This window comes from Hemiscyllium ocellatum, chromosome 6 (genome assembly GCF_020745735.1).
Source record: "Hemiscyllium ocellatum isolate sHemOce1 chromosome 6, sHemOce1.pat.X.cur, whole genome shotgun sequence".
In the NCBI taxonomy this organism is placed as follows: Eukaryota; Metazoa; Chordata; class Chondrichthyes; order Orectolobiformes; family Hemiscylliidae; genus Hemiscyllium; species Hemiscyllium ocellatum.
The window spans coordinates 49144191-49170796 of record NC_083406.1 but is presented as its reverse complement, the minus strand read 5'-3'; positions in this window follow the sequence as shown (position 1 = coordinate 49170796).

Sequence of the window (26606 nt, the reverse complement as noted above, 5' to 3'; positions counted from 1 at the left end):
AGGCATTATACACAATGGTCAGGTCCTGGGGAGAGTTACTGAACAAAGAGACCTTGGAGTGCAGATTCATAGTTCCTTGAAAGTAGAGTTGGAGATAGATAGGATAGTGAAGAAGGTGTTTGGTATGGTCTCCTTTATTGGTCAGAGCATTAATTACAGGGGTAATCAATGTTGCACTGTACAGGACATTGGTTTGGCCACGTTTGGAATATTGTACATAATTCTGGTCACCTTCCTATCAGAAGGATAATGTAAAACTTGGAAGGGTTCAGAAAAGATTTACAAGGATGTAGGCAGGGTTAGAGGATTTGGGCTATAAAGAGGCTGAATAGGTTGGGGCTGTTTTCCCTGGAGCGTCGGAGATTGAGGGGTGACCTTATACAGAGGAACCTCAATTATCCAAATATCAAATATCTGAATTTTGGATTATCTGAAGAAGATTTCAAAGTCCCGCAAAAACATTACATTAAAGAGGAAGTGTATTCAATTTACCTGTACTGAAGAACATGTGGCAATGCTAGCAAAAACAAAGAAACATAATCAGCTCAAGCATCAGCGACTGGATATTTGAGGTAAGGGTTGTTACACATCTCTTTGCAAAAGTAAGTGTTTCACAGTATTTCCCTCATTTTACCAGGCCATTCTTGAAAAAAAATGACCGAGAATGTAAACGCAAGGTGGTGCTTCTATCTTTCTATTGCGAGACGCAGTTCCCGGAAACTGAACAATGCTCTTGCGATTGTAAAAGTTGTTTGGAATCTTGTTTAATGCTGTCTTCACCACTCCTTACCAAATGCTAATTACTGCTGCTGCATTTTTGAAACGTTTTCTTGTGTTATCATTGCTTCATTTTGGCATTATGTGAAATCAATGTCCTCTTGCACTCAATACATTAAAATCATAGATTTAAACAAATTCTCCAGTAGAGCATATCATCAGATCAGCATGGCTTCCCTTGTTTAAGGTAAAATCAACTATCCAAATAACCAATTACTTGAACAGAATAGTGTCTGCCCAATTCATTTGGATAATAAAGGCTTCTCTGTAAAGGCTTATAAAATCATGAGGGCGCTTGGATAGGATAAATCGGCAAGGTCTTTTCCCTGGGATGGGGAAACTAGAGGGCGTAGATTCAGGGTGAGAGGGAAAAGATATAAAAGGGACAACTTTTTCACCCAGAGGGTGGTATGTGCATGGAATGAGCTGCTAGAGGAAGTAGTAGAGGCTGGTACAAATACTCATCGAGATGCCATTTAAATGTTGTAAATGAATAGGAAAGGTTTAGAGCGATATGGGCCAAGTGTTGGCAAATGGGACTAGATTAGGTTAGGATATCTGGTTGACATGGACAAGTTGGACGGAAGAGTCTGTTTCCATGCTGTACATCTCTATGCCTCTGTATGTACAGTGTTATTAAGACAGATGACCACAGGTTTGGTCAAACAATCAGATTTCAACTTGGGTTTTAACAGAGAAAAGGACATGCTGGACACAGATTGGGAGGCAACAATATATTCAAAGACTAAAACCCTGTGAAGTGATGGGGTCTCGGCCACAAATGACATGTCACCTTTTTATAAGAATGCCTGCCACATTTGTGTCACTTTAGTCATTTCACAGGTCAGCAGATCTTTCCTCAGTAAGCAAGGTACTTTACTTGTTACATTCTCTGTCACCATCTACTCTCTTTCCTCCCTCCACCCCAGTGGGACTGTCTATTCTTTCAAATCTGGCAGTTAGACACCACTGTTTGGCCATTCTCACATTCCAATCGATATTATCATCATCCTTTCTCTCCCAGCACTCTACCCTCCACCACCATCTCACGCCATCAAATATAGCATAAATGCTAATCTCTCCACACTTCATGTCAGCTCAAAATGTTAGCTTGCTTCACTCCAGGGAGGCTGCCTGACCCAATGTGATCTCCAGCATTTGCTGTTTTCAGTAACAATTCCAGCATCTGCAGTAGTTTGCTCCTCAGGAGCTTCAGTCACATGGCCCCAGAGCTCTCGGTCAGAGGCCTGAAACTCTCATAAATGGCAGCACCACCAGGAAGAAAAAGTGGCTGCTTCCTGTATTCTCAACTGCTCAACACTGCCCATTTGAATCCAGGTCTTGGAGGGACTCAGTTAAATGTGAGTGATGTCAGGGTGGGAGTTTGTGGCATGCAGAGAGTCAGCAGCAAGGGCAGGGGGGTGGCTTTCAGCAGGACTCCCTTTTTGTGATGTCAGGTTCATCGATCAGGCACTGAATGCATCCGAACAAAAGATTACACCTTGGAATCTGCAAGCTTATCTTGCCTCCCAAAATGTAAAACCCCCATCCACCACTTTATTAATATCTGTGGCAGTGAGATGAAGCCCTGGTCATTTTGTAGAATTATCCTGACTGCTATTACTGACATCGCATGATATTTGCGATCTCTGACAGAAAATAGTTCAGAGTAAGAGTAGATAGAATGTGGAAAAGGCACAGCAAATCAGGCAGCATCTGAGGAGCAGGAGAGTTGATGTTTTGGGCAGAACCCCTCTGTTAATTAAAACCAACTACCCAGAAAAGCTTGCCTTGCCTCATAATCTGTTAAAAGTGTGAGGGAGTGAAAGAGAACTCCTAAATTCCACTATTTAAAAGAAAAATAATGATTTATTTTACTAGCACAACACTAAACAAAAACAAATCCAAGCCCCCTTTTTCTTGACTAATTACTATCTGACCCTAACTCTAAAAATACTGCTCCATAACACAATTATTAAACATTACATTAACTTACTTTCAAGTCCACACAGTCTCTGTCTTCTCCACTGTCTACTGATCTCCCTGGGTCATCTTCCTTTTTACTGTTTTTACAGGAAGAAGGTACTTTTTGATAGAGAATGCCTTCTCACTTTTTTGAGAGCACAATTTTAGATGAGTAGTTAGCTCTTTGGCTCTACAGCAGTTGCTCTGCTGTATGGTGGTAGTTATTCTGAGCAATTATCAAAATGCACGGGTTGTATACTCCCCAATATTGTGCTCTGTCATTGGTTTGATGTTGTCAATACAATAAATTTGAACTTAATTATGTTTAAGTATCCTGGAGGATTGGTGTGTACTTGTTAGGCCAAACAGCCTGTTTTCATACTGTAGGGATTTTATGAATTAATTTAAATTGTTATCAAAACAGCAACCAAAACTCAGGTAACCAATTAAACAGCCATTTGCTACGTGTATCTATTTTGGAATAGCCCATCTCCTAGCTGTTCTGTTTTGCAGATGTGACTATACTTTAAAATTTACTTTTTAAAAATTCAGACAACACTTTATGTTAAAGTGAACATATACTCTTTTGACGTAGTAACGATATTGATAATTTGCAACAGCTCTGACTGATTCTACCAACTGTCATGAACATACACCAGGTATATGAGGACTGGTCAATGAATCTAGAATTTGTACAAGCTTATATGTATCCTCCTTTTAGTTTTTGAGATTTTCAATTTAAAAATAACCGAGTACAGTTCCAGTTTTAAAACAAGATAAAAAGTTAATTCATTATACAAGCTATTTATGTAAAACTGAAAAAGTTATTAGCTAAAATACAGTTCCTAAGATAAGTAAGGATAAATTTGTATGTGGAAATGAAAATGAGATCAGTTTTTTTTTATTACCATTGCAGGCCTACCTTATTTGAAACTTTTCTTTGAGGTGAAAGGGTTGAAAACATGAAATCATATTCAGTAGCTGCAATGGTTTCTGCAATAGTTGGAAGGTGCTTGCACAAGTGGACTGAACAGAATGTGTCTGGGAAATAAGTGGAGGTTTGTTTGTCTTAATTTACATTGCAAGTTGCAAATCTTAGTAGCCTTGTTTAGTGCATGAGTCCTAGAGATTTTCTGTCTGTGTTGAGAAGCAATTGCTGTTTTCAGGATATCTCTTTCATAATGTTCACATTATTCTGCTCAAAGTCAAAGTCAATTATGTTGGAATTCCTTGTGATGTCCCTCCCATTTCCTGTTTGACATTAGAGAAATTTGAGTTTTCTCATCTTTTGAAGGTTCAATCAACAGTCTAGGAATTGTAAATTATTTAATTTAGTGTATGAGTTCCTCTTAAGATAATGCAGTTTTATTGTCTGCCTTTAGTTGAATCTAGAAGAGTAGTCATGTGGCTTCTTCAGGACACCATAAAAGATCTTGCATCTATTTTAAAAGCAGATTAGTTTTTTTTTGGAAACATGCCATACTGTAACATTTGAGATATCTCCCTAATGGAAAGCTATCTGGACTAAAAAGTGTTATGAATAGGAAGATAAAATAATGCTGGTAAATTGGCATTCTATTTCACACACTTAATTGAAAAAAAAAATCGAATGCTGTAAAGTGAATTACTAATTCACCATTTCCTATTATGTGCTACTGTCCAAGATGAATTCTTCAACAAAATCAAAAATTGCTGAGAAATTCAACAGGACTGACAGCTTCTGTGAAGAGAAAGCAGAGGTAACGTTTCAAGTCCAGTGACCCTTTCTCTCCACAGGTGCTATCATATCTGCTGAGTTTCTCTGGCAATTTCTGTTTTTGTTTCAGATCTTCTGCAAGTGCAGTTCTTTGTTTTATTTTAGTGAATTATTATTAATGTGAACATGATTTTCATTAAAACAGAAGAGTCTTTTTAAATCATAGTTCTCCAATGTGAAAACAATGTTTCTCAGGTACCATAAGTTAAAAGTGGATTCCAGTCCTCTTTTGTACTTCCTATAATCGAAGTACAAAAATATTATACGTTTGAGTTCACCAACAAAGCCACCTTTCAGTTCTCACATGTCAGCCAAGTTATCTTCTTTTAACCAATTCTAATTGATGCAGAACGTGAGACAAAATAAATATCAACTGAAATGAAGGATTTAACATTGTGTCTGTACAATAAGTGTTTGTTTTATATTAGCAAATTTCTTCAAAATCAGAGCACAGGCTAAAGAATGTGCTTAACATTTTTCTTAATTTTCCAGCATCTATTTGAATTCTGAAGTTCAGATACTTTACATAACATTTGAATGTCAGAGTAGCTGCTAATTGATGGAATGTGAAAAATTAGCTAAATACAGTCAAACCATTTGGTCAGGCAGTCACATCTTGTTTGCCCCTTTTAGTAAAATGTTGATTTCACTATTTCTAATTTCAGTTTTGAACTCCCAGGAGGTGAAAACTGGCACTAAATTACCTCCAAGAATTTCCAACGATGGTTGGCTGTATTCCTTTTATGAAATCAGCTCAAATTGTTTAGAACTAACAACATATTGCCTAGTGCAGGAGTCCATAAGGGATATTTCTGTATCTCTGCAATACAGCCACTCTAGTGTACAACACTTAATTAAGATCAAATAATACTTCATTGAAGTACTTCCATGTTTGATCTGTGAGCAACAGAAATATTCCAGTACCTCATGAATAGCCTTATGTATTAATACACAAGCTTGAAGACTTGCCCAGAAACATCCAAATCCATTTTCTGCTATTCAGGATACTACTGGTATCTGTTATATAGCAATGTGCTCTGTGGAAATGTCTGCAGTCAGACATTCATCAAGGACAACAAGGCACTAGTGACAAATGACAAAAATCATTTCAATATCCACTGCAAAGTTATCCACCCTTATTAATATTTTTTTTTAAAGCCACTAAGGTACTATTACAGAAATGAACATCTGTGGAATTTCTGCCAGAATAACTGACAGGAAATCTGAAACTGCTGGTCAAAGAAGCACTTGATTGCATGTGGAAAATTTTTAAAAATGTTTATCAGTATATATTTCAGTGTAAAAATATCAATAGATTTAATTGATGAACAAAACAGGTAACAGTAAAATAACATCTGCACATGTTGGCAACTTGTTGTGATGTGCTTCTTAGTTTATTTTATGGGGTGGGAAAATTCTGGTAAGGTCAGCATTTCTTGCCCACCGCCAATTGCCTTTGAACTGAATGAACTTGGCTAGATCATTTCAGAGGACAGTTGAGTGTCAACCACATTACTGTAGAACTAGTCATATGTGGGCTAGACTAGGGGAACAGGACAGATTTCCTTCTGAAAAGGACATTGGTGACCCAGATAGGTTTTTATAAAACCTTCATAGTTTTATTGTTGAGATTAGATTTATATTCCAGATTTATTAATTGAATATAAATTCCACCAGCTCCCATGCTGAAATTTGAACTATCTCCAGGTCTTTAGCCTGGCTCTTTGGATTAATCACACAATGACATGATCACTGCACCACAAGTTCTCCATTAAATAAACTAGCAGAAACACAAAGGCGTAAGTGAAACTTCAAATAGCTCATTCAGAGCTGTGATCCTGACAAAGATCAGAAGCAATTTTTAATGTAGAAGCACATTGTATATACAGCACAAAAACAGGCCAAATTGGTCTATGCGATTATTTGTGATCGATAGGAATCTCAAACTATGCTAAATCATTGAACCTGTCAGTGCAAAAGGAGTCAATAAAGTGTGGTGTTCGGAAAAGTACAACGGGTCAGGCAGGTTCTGAGGAGCAAAAGAGTCGATGTTTCAGGCAGGAGCCTTCATTAGTCCAAAAGAAAGCCATTTGATCTGTCATAGTGGAGCTGTCCCCTTGAAGAGCAAGTGTGCTTATTGCTACATATAACCAAAAATTGGACTGGATTAGCCATATAAATATTGTGACTACAACAGCATATTAAAAACTATGATTTGGAGGTGCTGGTGTTGGACTGAGGTGTATAAATTAAAAAACACACAAAACCAGGTTATAATCCAACAGCTTTGCTTAGAAGCAATAGTTTTCAGAGCGCTGCTCCTTCATCAGGTGATTGTGATATATAAGATCTTATGACACAGAATTTATAGCAAAGGTTTACAAGCTGTTGTAACTGAAATTATAGATTGAAAAAGACCTGGATTGTTTGTTAAGTCTCTCATCTTTTAGAATGACCATGTTGGTTTCAGTTCTTTCATATGTATATCCCAAAACTTTTCTTAAAAGTTACATTCTCAAGTGAACTTTAACAATAGGTGTCATGTCAGCTCAGATATGAACGTGTAAGGTGCCCTGAGTGAGGTTGTCTGTGCCCCAATGGTCAGACTGATTCTATTTTTTAAAAATGGATTTACAGAATCTTACATGGATTCATGCAGTTTTTGAGGAAAATAAAATGTAATTCTGCAAATACAAATTCACCCCACAAACGTGAGTGAGTGAGAGTGAGAGTGAGAGTGAGAGAAGCGCAGTGCGGTCACCTGTAGTGTGACATGATGACATGAACCCAAGGTCCTGGTTGAGACCCTCCCTATGAGTACCGAACTTAGCTGTCAGCCTCTGCTTGGCCACTTTGCATTGTTGGCACCATTGCAACTTCAGGTTGCGCAAAGAGTATCTGATTAGGAGGCCTTCTCAAAAGCCTGCAGGAGGTCTGTCAGCATTCACTTACTATTCTCCTCATGTGGCTGGGCATCCATCCACAACTGGTCAAATATCAGTAGCAGTTGAAAGAGAACCTTAATTGCTCAATGGCATGATGGCAGTTTTCCCATCTTACCCGTTACTGGCCAGATGGCATGTTAGTTGGTGGGTGATTGACTTTCCAGTTCTAGCCTTCTCTTTCCATTATATGAAGTCAACACTCTGACATATCTTGCAGCATCTGCTGTGACAGGGTTGTATGGTCAGAAAATAGGATTTTCTCGATTCTTGACTACCCAAAGTCTGTCCGCTATTATAAGGTACGGGTTCAGGAGTGTGATGAATTACTCTCCACTTGTCTGGATGTGGGCAGGTCCAACAACACAAGAAACTTGACACCATCCTGGACAAGGCAGCCCGCTTGGTTGCCAACCCACCCACAAACATCCACTCCCTTCATCGAAGGCTCAGTAGCTGTAGTACCAGATACAAGATGCAGCCCAGAGCATTTCTCCAAAAGTTTCTTAGATAGCATCTTCTAAACCCATAACCACTAACATCTAGATGAACAAAGGCAACAGATATATGAGAACACCATTATCTGCAAATTCCTCTCCAAGCCATTCACCATCCTGAGTTGGAAACAAATCACCACTCTTTCAGCATTCTTCAGTCAAAATCTTGGAATTCCCTCCCCAACAGCATTATGTGGCTAATTACACCCACATGGACTGCAGTGGTTCAAGAAGACAACTCAACCACAATCTTCTCAGTGGCAACTAGGAATGAGCAATAAATGCTGGCTTAGTATGGCCATATCCTAGCAATTAAAATAAATAAATAATACATTCTTTCTATCTGTGTAAGTTTCTCATCTTTAATAACTTGGCATGCTCCCTTCAAGATTAGTTACAAAATCAGATGTTGGCACCTTTTCAGGTACAACATTGAAACATTTTAGTGAAGAAAAAGCAAATCTCAATTCTCCTCTAGATGTTATTCTATACATCCATGGAGGAGGTCCCAACAATGATCTCGAAAATTGAATGTGACCTGGCCTTAACCATTTGTTGTGCACCAGCTCGCAGCATTTATGGAGATCAGAAAACATCACTTCAAAAGTGGTTTTATTTATTTATTCATTTGTGGGATGTGGACATTGCTGGCTGGCCAGCATTTATTGCCCATTCCTAGTTGCCCTTGAGAAGGTGGTGATGAGCTGCCTTCATGAACAATTGCAAACCCTTGCTGTGAGTTGGCTCACAATGCCATTAAGGGGTTCCTGGCCATTGAAATGGTCAGTAGCTTTGCAGTCTCAACAATGTCAGCAGAGATATTAGCAACCTAGAACACCACCTGAAAGGATGCTGTGGAAGGATGGTGTCTTTCAAAACTGCAAAGTGACTTGGGCAGCATGGTGTTCAGTTATTACCCTGACTCAGAATGACAGGGGCCCGGGTTCGATTCCTGCCTTGTGCTATTGTGTGTGTGTGGAGATTGCACATTCTCCTCGTGTCTGCATGGGTTTCCTCTAGGTGCTCTGGTTTCCTCCCACAATCCAAAAGACATTCAGGCTAGGTCGGTTAGCCATGGGATGGGGTAAGGGGTGGGTCTGGGTGGGATGATGCCCCAAGGGTGGTGTGGACTCAATAGGTCAAATGGCCTGCTTCCACACTGTAGGGAATCTATGAAATTGAGGCCAGTCACAAGTGGGAGTGTGTTAGTGAGTACAGTTGGCACCATTGCAACTTCAGGTTGCCCAAAGAGTATCTGATTAGGAGGCCTTCTCAAGAGCCTGCAGGAAGTCTGTCAGCATTCACTTGCTATTCTCCTCATGTGGCTGGGCATCCATCCACAACTGGTCAAATATCAGTAGCAGTTGAAAGAGAACCTTAATTGCTCAATGGCACGATGGCAGTTTTCCCATTTTACTTGTTACTGGCAAGATGGCATGTTAGTTGGTAGGTGATTTACTTTCCAGTTCTAGCCTTGTCTTTCCATTATATGAAGCAGAAAGTGGGATAAGTGGGAAATTTTTGGGTGGTAATGTTAAGTTCCAAGAAGGACCAGGAGGTCAAACATTGAACAGCAGAAGTCTTATTATGGAGGCATTCACTCTACAGGCAGCAAGGTTTGAGACAGCTGCTTGTTCACCCAAAATGCCCAATGATGTCATAATTAAGTTACATGATTACACTCTTAAAATGACAGACCACCATATTTATTTACTAACAAACCAAATCTCTCCCTTTACAGTAGAGATTCCTGCACTGAAAACATTCACAATCTTTCAGTGGTTTTCTCTGAAGATATTGTCTGCAGTGAAGATAACTTCAGACCATTTATAATGTGCATCATCAGCTGTGAAAAACATTTGCCCTTCAAAATGTCCAGCATATTTAATATGGATTATTTCCAATGGCTTTGTGGCCATTCCCATCAGTGCAATGGTGTTGATGGAGGAGCTTGGGAACTCTTGCACAAGCTGCACAGATTCCTGCCTTTTTGTCAATTTTAGAGTTGAAATCTGGCTACCAGAAATAGTGTCTGGTTATGCCCTTCATGCAGTTGATTTAGTACACATTTCATTAGTTGTGGTTGAATGATACCCTCAATCCCAATAGGAGACATCCTGCTTTTATGGATAGCTATAGCTTCTGAAAAACATATGGTTTCAGTTCTGGGGCTTTTTTGGTGACTTTTCATGAAGTACCACATTCATCACTTTGGTAGCTGTGGATCACCTCTAGTGTACTTTTTAACTTGTTCTACCTTTACCTGAGTATTTGCTACTTGTTCAAAGCAGAACATATCTACAGAAGTTTGTGGTCGACTTATTTGACCAAGACAATCTAGGGAGCCCCTTTGACAGTCCCATGTAAGCTGGATTGCTGATATGTAATTGTATAAATGGGAGCTGATAGCACCAATCCATTTACTACCGGGGAATATATCCCAGAACAAATATTGTGGGCTGTTATTAGGTAAATTCCTGACAATGCCAAAAATGATTCCTAGTGCTTCTTTCTCTACATATGCAAAATTCAGTTCTACCTTAATCAATGATCTAGATGCAAAAGCTATTGGCTTCTCTTCACCATTGGGTAATATGATGAGAAACGACTGTTCCCACTATATAAAGTGATGCCTTGCAGACTAGTTGCAATGGTAAGTTTCATTCAAAATAGGTCAGGACTTCTAACTTTAATAAGGCTTCTTTGGCTTCAATTACTAGGGGTCACAAGTTCAAGGTGAGAGGGGAAAAGTTAAAGGGAGATATGCATAGAAAGTTCTTTATGCAGAGGATGGTGGGCTCCAAGAACACATTGCCAGTGGAGGTGGTAGAGGCTGGCACAATAGCATAATTTAAGATGTATCCAGACAGATTCATGACTGGGTAGGGAACAGAGGGATACAGATCCTTCAAAAATAGGTGACGGATTTAGGTAGAGAATGTGGTGGCGCAGACTGGGAGGGCCAAAGGGCCTGTTCCTGTGCTATAATTTCTTCGTTCTTTTGTAAAGAGTTTTCTACATTGATATATCCATTTTCAATTCTTGTTTCAGCATAATAAGTTGTACAATGGCTTAAGAATGGTTACAAGATTTGGTTCAAACCTACCATGGTAATGTAGCAAGCCCAAAAATGATTATAGTTGGTTTACATTTTTAGATGCTAGTGTTTCCGTTGTGGCCTTTACTTTTGAAGGTGACTTTCTTCGTAATCTCTGAACATCAATAACATGTCCTAAATATTCAATGGAAAATTTTAGAAGTTACATTTGTCTTTCCTCACTTTTAGGCCGTAATCTTCAAGTCTCTTACCTAACTGAAATTGTGCAGGTTCTCTTTTAATAACTCCCCCGTGACTAAAATATCATCTCAGAAACACTGGGCTCCTTCCAATCCACTTAAAAACTAATCCATGACATGTTGAAATAACAGTTGTAGGTACATTTCCAAATGAAAGTCTTTGAATAGTTCTTGAGGTCTTAATAATTGCTAAGTGTTTCATTGATACAGTATCTACATTTATCTGGAGATAGAGTCATAGTCAAATAATTAGAATGGATGCCCTGGAAATATGCAGGGAAGAGGTTTTGGGAATATTGGAAAGGATGAATATAGATAAGTCTCCTGGGCCTGATGGCATTTACCCCAGGATCCTATGGGAAGCTAGGGAGGAGATAGCAGAGCCATTGGCCTGGATTTTTATGTCGTCATTGTCAACGGGAATAGTACCAGAGGACTGGAGGATAGCGAATGTGGTCCCATTGTTCAAGAAAGGGAGTAGGGATAGCCCTAGTAACTATAGGCCAGTGAGTCTGACTTCAGTGGTGGGCAAAGTCTTAGAGAGAATGGTAAGGGATAAGATTTATGAACATCTGGGTAGGAATAACGTGATCAGGGATAGCCAGCATGGTTTTGTGAAGGGCAGGTCGTGCCTCACAAACCTTATTGAGTTCTTTGAGAAGGTGACTATGGAAGTGGATGAGGGTAAAGCAGTAGATGTTGTGTATATGGATTTTAGTAAGGCGTTCGATAAGGTTCCCCATGGTAGGCTAATGCTAAAACTTCGGAGGTATGGCATTGAGGATACATTAGAGGTTTGGATTAGGAATTGGCTGGCTGGAAGGAGACAGAGGGTAGTAGTTGATGGATTATGTTCATCTTGGAGCGCAGTTACTAGCGGTGTACCACAAGGATCTGTTTTGGGACCATTGCTTTTTGTTATCTTTATAAATGATCTAGAGGAAGGACTTGAAAGCTGGGTAAGCAAGTTTGCGGATGACACAAAAGTCGGTGGAGTTGTGGATAGTGAGGAAGGAAGTGGTAGGTTACAGCGGGATATAGATAAGTTGCAGAGCTGGGCGGAAATGTGGCAAATGGAATTCAATGTAGCTAAGTGCGAAGTTGTTCACTTTGGTAGGAATAACAAGATGTTGGATTACTGGGCTAATGGTAGGCTACTTGGTAGTGTGGATGAGCAGAGGGATCTTGGTGTCTATGTACACAGATCTCTGAAAGTTGCCACCCAGGTAAATAGTGCTGTGAGGAAGGCATATGGTGTACTGGGCTTTATTGGCAGAGGAATTGAGTTCCGGAGTCCTGAGGTCATGTTGCAGTTGTATAAGACTCTGGTGAGGCCTCATCTGGAGTATTGTGTGCAGTTTTGGTCGCCATACTATAGGAAGGATGTGGAAGCTTTAGAACGAGTGCAGAGGAGGTTTACCAGGATGTTGCCTGGAATGGTAGGAAAATCTTATGAGGAAAGGCTGAGGCACTTGGGGCTGTTCTCATTGGAGAAGAGAAGGTTTAGGGGAGATCTGATAGAAGTGTATAAGATGATTAGGGGTTTAGATAGGGTAGATACTAAGAACCTTTTACCGCTAATGGAGTCAGGTGTTACTAGGGGACATAGCTTTAAATTAAGGGGTGGTAGGTATAGGACAGATGTTAGGGGTAGATTCTTCACACAGCAGGTTGAGAGTTCATGGAATGCCCTGCCCGTATCAGTGGTGAACTCTCCTTCTTTATGGTCATTTAAGCGGGCATTGGATAGGCATTTGGAAGTTATTGGGCTAGTATAGGTTAGGTAGGACTCGGTCGGCGCAACATCGAGGGCCGAAGGGCCTGTACTGCGCTGTATCCTTCTATGTTCTATGTTCTATGTTCTAGAGATGTACAGCATGGAAACAGACTCTTCGGTCCAACCCATCCATGACTACCAGATATCCCAACCCAATCTAGTCCCACCTGCCAGCACCTGGCCCATATCCCTCCAAACCCTTCCTATTCATGTATCCATCCAAATGCCTCTTTAATGTTGCAATTGTACCAGCATCCACCACTTCCTCTGGCAACTCATTCCATACCTGTACCACCCTCTGAGGAAAAAGTTGCCCCTTAGGTCTCTTATGTCATTCCCCTCTTACCCTAAACCTATACCCTCTAGTTCTGGACTCCCCGACCCCAGGGAAAAGACTTTGCCTATTTACCCTATCCATGCCCCTCAATTTTGTAACCTCTATAAAGGTCACCCCTCAGCCTCTGAAGCTCCAGGGAAAACAGCCCCAGCCTGTTCAGCCTCTCCTTACAGCTCAAATCCATAGGTTTGACTTCTTTTTCTTTATTCATTCATGGGATGAAGGCGTCACTGCCAAGCAACATTTATTGCCTATCCAGAATTGAGTTAAGAGTTAACTATATTAGTGTGGGTCTAGAGTCACACAGGCCAGACCAGGTGAGAATGTTAGTTTCTTTCCCTAAAGATAATTTGTGAACTGGATGGATTTTTCCACGACAATAATTTCATGGTCTTCATTAGATTTTTAATTCCAGATATTTATTGAATCCAAATTCCACAATCTGCCATGGCAAGATTCAAACCAGGGCCCCAGGACATTATCTAGATCTCAGAATTAAACAGTCCAGTGATAATACCATTTGGCCATCGTGTCCTCAGCGTAGGTCAATTTTACTGAAAAGCTGACCTGCAAACAGTCCAGCAAAAAAGCTATTCATAAAAGGCAAAAGGATACTGCTCAGCACCAAGTTAATAGTGACTTAAAGTCACCACAGATGCATTTTGATCCATCCTTTTCCTTCACTGGTATGATAAGCATGGGTCCAATCACCTTTATGGGTTCAAGGACTCCTGTCTCGACCAGCCTAATTCTGCCTCAACCTTTGGTCTGATTGCCGAAGGCACTGAACTAGCCTTGCAGTATTTTGTTTGATACTCATCCCTGATTTTCACTTTGACAGAGACCTTTTCCATATTTCTCAGATCACCATTGAAAACACTGGAATGTGACAGTGTTTAGAATGTGACAGATCAATTTCAGAACCTGATAAACAATTTACTTCAGCCCAGTTAAGTTTGATTTTCTTCAATCACGTTTTCCCAAAAAAGCTGTGTACAATGTTGAGGGTTGCAGTGCAATGTAGCTCAGCTGCGTCTGATACACTTTGAGGTATAGAAATGGCTGATAACATCATTATGTACGAGTTTGGACACTCAAAACAAAATCCACCATTTTTACACAAGTACACAAAAGGCAGTCTGGTAAACTGTTGTTGCACTCCCTCCATAGCAAGAACATGCTTACTCAGATAAAAAGACCAAAATTGCACACAAAACTCCAGGTGTAGTCTCAAGTCCTTGTGTAATTGTAGAAAGACATCCCTGTTCCTGTGCTCAAAACATCTAGCAGTGAACGCTAACATACCATTTACCTACTTCACTGCCTATTGTACCTTTATGCTTATTTTCAGAGATTGGTGCACCATAGACATCCAGGCATTGTTGCATTTCCTTCTTTCCTAATCTATTGCCATTCAGATAATAATCTGCTTCCTGTTTTTGGTGCCGAAGTGGATTATCTCAGAATTATCTGTGTCATGCTTCATATGCCGCAATTTATCATGTACTTCAAACTACAATCCCTACCCCAGTTATACCCCTTTATCCCAACAAGATTCCATTCACCCCCTTGATGTGACACCCATTCACATGCCACTGCTGGCTTGAGCTCTTGTTGACCCCAGCAACTTCTTATTCATGGGGCCCAACACCTGCCCGCTGAACATTTACTGGCCAGATGCCCCCTCACTCATCAGCCACAGCATCAATGCTTCAACCCTTCAACATCACTCCTCACAGACCTCATCATTCCTCCCAGCATCCTCCCTTCACCACCACCAACCCCAACATACCCATCTCCCCAACTTCTCCTCAGTAATCCATCATTTACCTGGCGCTCTATTCACTTGGTTCTCTGCAACCCCTACTGACACAATACCAACTGGCACCTTATCCCTTAACCAGCAGCCATTCTCAGCCCACAACCATCTTTTGTACTTGCCCTTTAAGTGTCTGTTTGTCCTGCTGGACATTTAAATCTCAGAAAATGACAAATCGACTGCTGGAAAAGGGTGCATAGTTTGATTTTTCCAGGACTAGCCTGCATTATGGGGAAATTATGTTGAATTTATGTATGTGCCAAATCTCTGTTGGAACCAGGATTGGAATTCTTGTCTAGAAATGTTGAGTTCAGTATTCAAAGAAAAATATGGTAGGAGAGTAGCAATCTATTATTGCTGCTCCCCAGAATATATATTTGACATATATTTTTGACGTCTTCAAATTATTATAGTTTATTAAGTTTCCACTTAACGTAAATGGATCTCACAATTAATTCAGGGACATGCTGGTTTAAAACAATGGGTGGTTTTATGCCATGCGCTATTCAATATTAATAAACAAAGTAATTCATGTCCAACAAAAAATGTACAATTATATATTTATTACTGAATTTTAATAGTACTTCTCTCCAATTATTAATAAGATTTACAAATTAGTGACCATAATTATTTCCTTTACCCAAAATAACCACATCTCTTGGGCATGCCTGAATTCACTCCATCTTTTTGTAGTGGTGATTTAAATCAGGCATCAATATAAATCTTTTGTACAAGAAGTACCCTCTCCAAGTTTGCTTGACACTGGAGAGTTCAAGTCTCTTAGCTCATATTTGAAAGATTTCATAAATTATTAGTCAGCTGATAATTAACAATCCATTTTGGAGAAAAGCTAACAAGAACTATCAAAACATCACCTTATATTTTGTTATAAGGTGACAGGGCTTTGGAAATCACAAATAAGATGTTTTTATTCCTTTTTTTGGAATTTCTGGTAACGTATACAAATTGCTGCCAACCATATTACTAGCTAACAGCAGAGTGGGTATGACATTAGGCTTTCTATAGGTATGTCAGGAATAAAAGGATGACTAGGGTAGGTATCGGTCCAGTCAAGGATAGTAGTGGGAAGTTGTGCGTGGAGGCGGAGGAGATTGGAGAGACACTAAATCAATACTTTTCGTCAGTATTCACTCAGGAACAGGACACTGTTGCTGATGTGAATATTGAGTCACAAGTGATTAGAATGGAGGACCTTGAGGTATGTAGGGAAGAGGTCTGGGGAATACCGGAAAGGATGAAAATAGATAAGTCCCCTAGGCCTGATGGCATTTATCCTAGGATCCTCTGGGAAGCTAGGGAGGAGATAGTGGAGCCATTGGCCTTGATTTTTATGTCGTCATTGTCTACGGGAATAGTGCCAGAAGACTGGAGGATAGCGAATGTGGTCCCCTTGTTCAAGAACGGGAGTAGGGATAGCCCGAGTAACTATAGGCCAGTGAGTCTCACTTCTGTTGTGGGCAAAGTCTTGGAGAGAATTGTAAGGGATAGGATTTATGAACATCTGGATAGGAATAATGTGATCAAGGATAGCCAGCATGGTTTTGTGAAGGGCAGGACGTGCCTCACAAACCTTATTGAGTTCTTTGAGAAGGTGACCAAGGAAGTGGACAAGGGTAAAGCAGTAGATGTGGTGTATATGGATTTTAGCAAGGCGTTCGATAAGGTACCCCATGGTAGGCCAATGCAAAAACTACGGAGGTATGGCATTGAGGGTGCATTAGAGGATTGGATTAGGAATTGGCTGGCTGGAAGGAGACAGAGGGTAGTAGTTGATGGTATAGGTTCATCGTGGAGTGCAGTTACTAGCGGTGTTCCACAAGGATCTATTTTGGGACCATTACTGTTTGTCATTTTTATAAATGACCTAGAGGAAGGGCTTGAAAGCTGGGTGAGCAAGTTTGCGGATGACACGAAAGTCGGTGGAGTTGTGGACAGCGAAGAAGGATGTGGCAGATTACAGCGGGATATAGATAAGTTGCAGAGCTGGGCAGAAAGGTGGCAAATGGAGTTCAATGTAGCTAAGTGTGAAGTCATTCACTTTGGTAGGAGTAACAAGAAGATGGATTACTGGGCTAATGGTAGGCTACTTGCTAGTCTAGATGAGCAGAGGGATCTTGGTGTCCATGTACACAGATCTCTGAAAGTTGCCTCCCAGATAAATAGTGCTGTGAAGAAGGCATATGGTGTACTGGGCTTTATTGGTAGAGGAATTGAGTTCTGGAGTCCTGAGGTCATGTTGCAGTTGTATAAGACTCTGGTGCGGCCTCATCTGGAGTATTGTGTGCAGTTTTGGTCGCCATACTATAGGAAGGACGTGGAGGCATTGGAACAAGTGCAGAGGAGGTTTACCAGGATGTTGCCTGGCATGGTAGGAAGATCGTATGAGGAAAGGCTGAGGCACTTGGGGCTGTTCTCATTGGAGAAAAGGTGGTTTAGGGGAGATTTGATAGAGGTGTACAAGATGATTAGGGGTTTAGATAGGGTTGACTGTGAGAACCTTTTTCCGCTAATGGAGTCAGCTGTTACTAGGGGACACCCCTTTAAATGAAGGGGTAGTAGGTACAGGACAGATGTTAGGGATAGATTCTTTACTCAGCGGGTTGAGAGTTCATGGAATGCCCTGCCAGTAGCAGTGGTGGACTCTCCCTCTTTATGGTCATTTAAACGGGCATTGGATAAGCATATGGAGGTTATTGGGCTAGTGTAGGTTAGGTAGGCTTCGGTCGGCGCAACATCGAGGGCCGAAGGGCCTGTACTGCGCTGTATTTTTCTATGTTCTATGTTCTATGTTCTATGTATTATAGGCCTGTTAGCTTGATATGGGTCATGGACTAGAGATATTAGAATCAAACTAATTGATTGATTGGTTGCGCTCAGCAGGTCGATGTGGATTTGTTGGGCTGAAGGGCCTGTTTCCACACTGTAAATAATTTAATCTAATCTAAAAAAATCTAATCCAAGTCCACACCCAACCTCCAGAGAGTATCCCACCCATTCCCCTACTATATTACTTTACATTTCCCTTAACTAATGCACCTAACCTACACATCACTGAACAATATGGGCAATTTAGCATGGCCGATTCACCTAATCTGCACATCTTTGGACTGTGGGAGGAAACCCACACAAACACAGGGAGAATGTGCAAACACCAAACATACAGTTGCATGAGGCTGAAATTGAACCTAGGTCCCTCGCACTGAGGTAGCAGTGCTAACTGAGCTACTGTGCCAGAAACTGAGAAACAGAAATCATGACAATCTAATTTAGTGGAATTATTTGAAGGAATAACATGCTGTGGAATAGCAGATCCATTGATGTACTGTACTTCTTATTTCCAGAGGGCTTTTACCAAAGAGCCATAGAGGTTATTGTGTTAAGTACGTAGTCTAAGGGGCAACAATGATACAATATTGGTTCATAAAACCCCTATAGTGTGGAAGCAGATATTTGGCCCACTGAGTCCACACTGACCCTTCAAAGAGCATCCTACCTAGACCCACCCCCTATCCCTGTAACATTACATTCCCCAAGCTCTACCCACCTAGCCTGCACATCTGTAGACACTATGATCAATTTAGCATGGCCAATCCATTTAACTTGCAAATCTTTGGACTGTGGGAGGAAACTGGGGCACCAAGCATAAACCCACGCAAACACTGGGAGAATGTCTGTGTGAAGTTTGCACAGTCGCCTGAGGCTGGAAATGAATATGGGTCTGTGGAGCCATGAGGCAACAGTACTGACATGTGTCGTGGACAAGATGTAGTGAATCACCAGGAGATGCAGAGAGTCCTTCAAGAAGTAGGTCTTTTATTTGCAAACAAAAAACCATGACACCCAGAAAGCAGATTCTCAAATGCCCATGAACCTCAGGGTCCATTGTGTAGGTTTCCTCCCACCTGTCCAAAGATATGCAGATCAGGTGAATTGGCCATACTAAATTGCCCATAGTGTTAGGTGCATTAGTCAGGGGTAAATTTAGGGGAATGGGTCTGGGCCACTGTCGGTGTGGACTTGTTGGCCTAAATGGCCTGTTTCCACACTGAATCTAATCAATCAATGTAAGCTTGAGTCAACTTTCAAGTAAACTTAAAATTTTAAACATTCTGAAATAATAATTCAACTGCAAGAGTGGGTGAAGCATATTAGGGCAGATAAGATGAAAGCTTGATTGCGAATCTTCCACTCTTGATTTTAAGGGCAGTAATAAGACACATCTAAAATTACTTCACCACTCAAAAGTTTGGGTTTGGACTTCCAACATTAGAACACAAAGGGAGTGTGAAAGGGAATAGTGGCCTCACTCCACTTCCCTTTTCAACTTTTAGAGCTAGAGAAATCCTCTGAGCACATCAAATATCATCATTTTCTACTTCCCACTGGGAAAAAACGGCTACAAACTTTTGGAGCACTGCCACTTTGTCAGGTGAAGTGAAGAGAGCACCTAGGCACAGACTTAATAATCAGAGAGGTCAAACGATCATACAAATGGTGTGAGTGGAGTGTCAAAAGGCCAAATAATAGGCCTCTGCAGATAATCAATAGTGTCAGACAGTATGAGTAAAGTGCCAACAGTTGAATAATAAGTGAAAGGATGACCTACAATCTGATTGAGGCAGACAGATAATTACAAAAATAATGTGGTGCTGAAGACAGACTAAATGACTGGAATAACATGCTAGGTATAAGAGTCATATGCTGAGGATCTAACTAAAATAACAAGTAATCCAAAATTTAATTAAAGGTAGATAGATCATAACAAGTCATCAAGGTGATGGTGTCATACAGGACAGTAAGGGAGATTTTACAAAACAGTATGGTGGGGTCACATGCGGCACAACTTGAACCCAAGATCACGGTTGAGGCTGTCTTCATGGGTAAAGAACTTGGCTATCAGTTTCTGCTCAGCAATTCTAAAGGCTGCTTTAGAGGATGCTTACCTGTAGGTTGGAGGCTGCACGTCCTTGACTGCTGAAATGTTTCCCAACTGGAAGGGAACATTCCTGTCTAGTGATTGTTGTGCAGTATCTATTTATCTGTTGTCTGAGCTTCTGCATGGTTTCACCAATATACGATGCCTCAGGCATCCTTGCATGCAGCGTATGAGATGGACAACATTGGTCATGTCACAGGAGTATGTGCAGTCTACATGGTGGGTGGTGTTCCTTTTTTGTGATGGTAGTATCCATGTTGATGATCTGGCAGCATGTTTTGTACGAGGTTGCCATGACAGGATTGTGTGGTGTTGTAGTTTATGTTGTCCTGAAAGCTGGGCTATTGGCTGCGAACGATAGTCTGTTTAAAGTTTGACTGTTAATTGAAGGAAAGTAGTGAAGGCATACAGATGAACTTGGCAAGATGTCTATTGTCACTGACATGTTGAAAGCTGCGAAGAACATTGTGTAGTTTCTCCGCTCTGGGAAAGTACTGGACAACGAAGGGTACTCTATTGGTCATATCCAATGTCTGTTTTCTGAGGAGTTTGTTGTGGTTTACAGCTGTGGTTCACTGCAACTGGTAATCGACAATTTGAGCATCGTATCCCACCCCATGAGGGCACCTTTCAGCAACCTCCTCACCTGAGCCAATCCTGTGTTTGTGCAGGGCTTGTCCATAGGGGGCTGGCTTCTTTAACATCTTTTAGAATGAAAGCTAGAGAAGTGCAGCATCGTGATATTATCGGCAGGCTTGCGGTAGGGTGAGATACTGAGGTGTCCATCCTTGATGGACATGCATGTGTCCAAGAATGAGACTGATTCTGAGGCTTAGTCCATTGTATGTCTGATGGTTGGATGAAACTTGTTGATATCATTGTGTAGTTGTTTCAGTGATTCCTCCCCATGAAGCCAAAGGAAGAAAATGTCATTGAAGTATCTGATGTACTGCTTTGGATGGAGGTCCTGCTCAAACTTGTGTAGGAAAATGTTAGTGGATTGTGGTAAAAAATTGGTTCCCATGGCAGTTCCATGAGTCTAGATGAAGAGCTGATGATTATCAAAGATGAGGAAGTTGTGGTTGAGGATAAAGCACATGAGTTGTAGAATGGTTCCTGGAAATTGGCAGTTGTTGGTATTAAGTACTGAGGCTGTTGCAGTGATGTCGTCGTAATCGGGGATGCTGGCGCAGAGTGCCGAAACATCCATTGCGACAAGGAATGTTGTTGGTTCGACTGGTCTGTGGGTGCTGAGTTTCTGTAAGAAGTCTGTAGTATCATAACAGAAGGTGGGGTTCCCTGTACAATGGGTTTCAAGCTGCCCTTGACATGTCCAGAGAAGTTCTCTCACAGGGTCAAGATTGTGATGCAGGAAAAGCACAGCAGGTCAGGCAGCATCTGAGGAGCAGGAGAATTGACATTTTGGGCATAAGTCCTTCATCAGTTGATTCTCCTTTTCCTCAGACGTTGCCTGGACCGCTGTGCGTTTCCAACACCACCGATCTCCAGCATCTGCAGTTCTCACTTTCTCTTAGGTTCTCACATAGGGTCTATTTACTTGATACACTGGGATGTCTCAATGTGTTGGCTTTGTGTATCTTTGAAAGGTAGTGGAAGTCTCAACAGACTGTTCAAGACTTTTGATCCAGATCTTCAGATTATCCTATGCCCTCTCAATCCGTGTACTTTTTGCAGAGGGGATTTCTACTGCCTTCTAAAGATACACAAAGCTAACACAACCTGGATGTCCCATCATATCAGGCAATGGGGCTCTGTATGAGAACCTTTCTGGCTATGTCAAGGGCATCTTGAAACTCATTGTACAGGGGACCCCCAGCTTTGGCCTTTACACTTCAGACTCCTTACAGAAATTCAGCACCCATGGACCAGTCAAACCAGGAACATTCCTTGTCACAATGGATGTATCAGCACACTACACCAGCATCCTCCATGATGATGGCATCACGGCAACAGCCTCAGTACTCAACACCAACAAATGCCTATTTCCAGATACCATCTCACAACTCATCCAATTTCATCCTTGACCGCATTGTCCTTACCTTCAACAACACGTCCTTCATCCAGACATACACAATGGCCATGGGAAACAAATTTGCACCTCAATATGCCAATATTTTCATACAGAAGTTCAAGCAAGATGTCTTTGCTGCACAGGACCTCCAACCAACACACTATATCAGATACATTAATGACATTTTCTTCCTTTTGGACTCACGTTGAGGAATCTCTAAAACGGCAACACAATATCAGCAAGTTTCGTCCTCCCATTCAACCCACCATGGACAATTCTTCAGAATCAGTCTCATTCTTAGACACACACATCTCTATCAAGGATGGAAACCTCAGTACATCAGTTTACCGTAAACCCACTGATAATGTCATGTTCCATTTCTCTCGCTGCCATGCTAAGCATGTTATAGAAGCCAATTCCCACGTACAAGCCCTGCACATACACAAGATCTGCTCAGATGAGGAGGAAAGCAACGGACATGTAAAGATGCTGAAAAGACACCCTCATAAGATTGAGATATGACGCTCAACTCATCAATTGTCAGTTCTGATGTGCCACAGCTGAAAACCACAATGACCTCCTCAGGATACGACCGATAAAGTACCCTTTTTTGTCCCATACTTTCCTGGAGTGGAGAAATGTTCTTCGCAGCCTTCAACAGGTCAGTGATGATGATGGATATCCCACTGAGATCATCCATGTGCTTTCACTTCTTGCCTTCAAACTATTGCCAAACTTTAAACAGACATCGATCGCAGCAAGCGAACCAGTCTTCAGGACAACATTGACCACAACACCACACAAAACTCTGCCATGGCAACCTTTGCAAGACATGCCCGATCATCATCATGGATAATACCATTATACGTAGGAACACCACCAACCAAGTGCACAGCAGATACTCATATGACTTGGACAATATTGCCATGTCATACGTTGCAGGCCAGGATGCCTGAGACATGGTATATTGACAAGAACATGCAGAAGCTAAGACACCAGTTGAGTGGATACCACACAACAATCACTAGACAGGAATGTTCGCTCCCAGTCGGGGAATACTCAGCAATTAAGGGACATGCATAGGATAAATAGGTAAGATCTTTTTCCCAAAGTGAGGGAGTCCAAAACTAGAGGACATAGGTTTAAGATGAAAGAGAAAATATTTAAAAAGGGGAAACATTTTCACAGAGAGGGTGGTGTGTGTTTAGAATGCACTGTCAGAGGAAGTGGTGAAGGATGGTACAATTACAACATTTACAAGTACCAGGATGGAAATATGAATAGGAAGGGTGTAAGGCATATGAGGTAAATAGTGACAAATGGGAGTAGATTATATAGGATATCTGGTCACCATGGACGAATTGGACTGAAGGATCTGTTTCCATGCTACATAACTGTATGGAGCAGAAAGTCATAGAGTCAATCATTGAATAAGCATCCTCCAAGGCAGCCTTTGAGATATATAACAAAGCAGAATCACCAAGCAGAAACTGATAGCTAAGTTGCTTACACATGAAGATGACCTCAACTGCAATCTTGGGTTCATCTCATGCTGTATGTGACCCCACCATACCATTCTGTAAAATCTTCCTTACTGAACTGTTTTGATACCATCAACTTGTTATAATTTCTCTGCCATAATTAGATTAATTTTGGATTACTTATTACTTTGGCAAGTGACTCTTATGCCTAGTATATTATCCCAGTCATTTGACTCATTTCCATCTACACCTTATTTTTAATTTTTTGTAAGTATCTCTCTGCCTCAATTAATCAGATTCTAGGTCATCCCCTTCACTATTCCACTGTTGGCACTTTACTCACACTGTCTCACACTCTTGATCACCTGCAGAAATCTATAATTTGGCTTGTCAACATTCCACTCATACCATTTGTATGATCCTTTGATCTCTCCAATTATAAAATCTGGGTACTCACTTCACTTCACCTGATGCAGAGGCATCACTTCAAATAAACTTAGTTTTGCATTAAAGAGATGTAAAGCACAGAATAGACTCTTAGGTCCAACTTGTCCACGCCAACCAGATATCCCAACCTTGTCTATTCCCACTCACCAGCACCCGGCCCATATCCCTCCAAACCCTTCCTATTCATATACCTATTCAGATGCCTCTTAAAGGATACAATTGTACTAGCTTCCACCACTTCCCCTGGCAGTTCATTCCATACATGAATCACACTCTGCATGAAAAACCTGCCCCTCAGGTCTCTTGTATATCTTTCCCCTCTCACCCTAAACTTATACCCCCTAGTTCTGGTCTCTCCCACCCCAGGGAAAATACCTTGTCTATTTATCCTATCCATGCCCCTCATGATTTTAAAAACCTCTAAAAGGTCATGCCTCAGCCTTCAATGCTCTAGACAAAACTATCCCAGCCTACTCAACCTCTCCTGTTATCTCAAATAAAGGAGAACCCTAAAAGTTTTCTGTCGGTAATTGAGGAATAAAGGGATAACTAGGGTAGGAATAGGGCCTGTCAAAGACGGAAGTGGGAAGTTGAGTGTGGACCCTGTGAAGATCAGAAAGGTGTGAAATGAATATTTTTCATCAGTTTTCACTCAGGAAAAGGAGAATATTGTAGAGGAAAAAGAATGTGGCGCGAGATATTAGACTAGAGGTTAGTTATGAACAGGTGTTATCAATTCTAGAAGGAGTGAAAGTAGACAAGTCCCCTGGGCTAGATGGGATTTCTCCAAGGATTCTCTGGAAAGCTAGGGAGGAGATAGCAGAGCATTTGCCTTTGGTATTTGAGTCGTCATTTTCTACAGGTTTAGTACCAGAGGACTGGAGGATTGCAAACGTTGTGCCCTTGTTCAAGAAGGACAGTAGAGATGACCCACGTAATTATAGATCAGTGAGCCTTACTTCTGTTATAGGAAAGATTTTGGAAAGGATAAGATAAGATTTATAATCATCTAGCAAGCTACAATTTGATTTCAGATAGTCAATGTGGTTTCTTCGAGGGCAGGTCATGTCTCACAAACCTCATTGAATTTTTTGAGAAGGTGACCAAGCATATAGATGACGGTAGGGCAGTTGACATGGTATACATGGACTTCAATAAAACCTTTGATAAGATTCCACATGATAGGCTGTTGGAGGAAATTGCAGAGGCATGGGACTGAGGGTGATTTAGCAGTTTGGATTAGAAACTGGCTTTCTGAAAGAAGGCAGCGAGTGGTGGTTGATGGAAAATATTCAGCCTGGAGTCTGGTTACTAGTGGTATGCCACAAGGATCTATTTTGAGACCACTGCTGTTTGTCATTTTTATAAATGACTTGGATGCAGGCATAGGTGGATGGATTAGTAAATTTGCAGATGACACTAAAGTTGGTGGAGTAGTGGAGTGTGTGGAAGAATGTTGCAGGTTGCAGGGGGACATGGATAAACTGCAGAATTGGGCTGAGAGGTGGCAAATGGAGTTCAATGCAGCCAAATGTGAGATGATGCACTTTGGGAAGAATAACAGCAAGGCAGTGTACTGGGTCAATGGAAAGATTCTTGGAAGTGTGGATGTGCAGCGGGATCTTGGTGTCCATGTATATAGATCCCTGGAAGCTGACACCCAGATTAATAATGCTGTTAATAAGGCATACGGTGTGTTAGGTTTCATTGGTAGAGGGATGGAGCTCCAGAGCCACAATACAACATGCTAGTGTGGCTACACTTGGAATATTGTGCATAGTTCTGGTCCCCATATTTCAGGAAGGATGTGGAAACATTGGAAAAGGTGCAGAGGAGATTTACCAGGATATTGCCTGTTCTGGACAGAAGGTCTTAGGAGGAAAGATTGAGAGACTTGGGTCTGTTCTCATTGGAAAGAACAAGGCTAAGAGGGAATTTGACAGAGACATACAAGATGATCAGAGGATTTGATAAAGTAGACAGAGAAAATATTTTTCCTAGCTTGATGACATTAGCTTGTACGAGGGAGCATAACTACAAATTGAGAGGCGATAGATTTAAGGCAGATGTCAGAGGCAGGTTCTTTACGCAGAGAGTGGTAAAGGGGTGGAATGCCCTACCTACTAATGTAATTAACTCAGCCACATTAGTGTGATTTAAACAATCCTTGGATAAGCACATGGATGATGGGATAGTGTAGGGGGACGAGCGAGAATAGTTCACAGGTGGCACAACATCGAGGGCCGAAGGACCTGTTCTGTGCTGTATTGTTCTATGTTCTAAATCCTCCAAGCCTGACAACATCCTTGTAATTTTTTTCTGAACGCTTTCAAGTTTCACAACATCCTTCCGATAAGATGGAGACCGGAATTGCACGTAATATTCCAACAGTGGAAACTTGTACAGATGCAACATGACCTCCCAACTCCTGTACTCAATACTCTAACCAATAAAGGAAAGCATACCAAATGCCTTCTTCACTATCCTACCCACTTGCGACTCTACTTTTAAGGAACTATGAA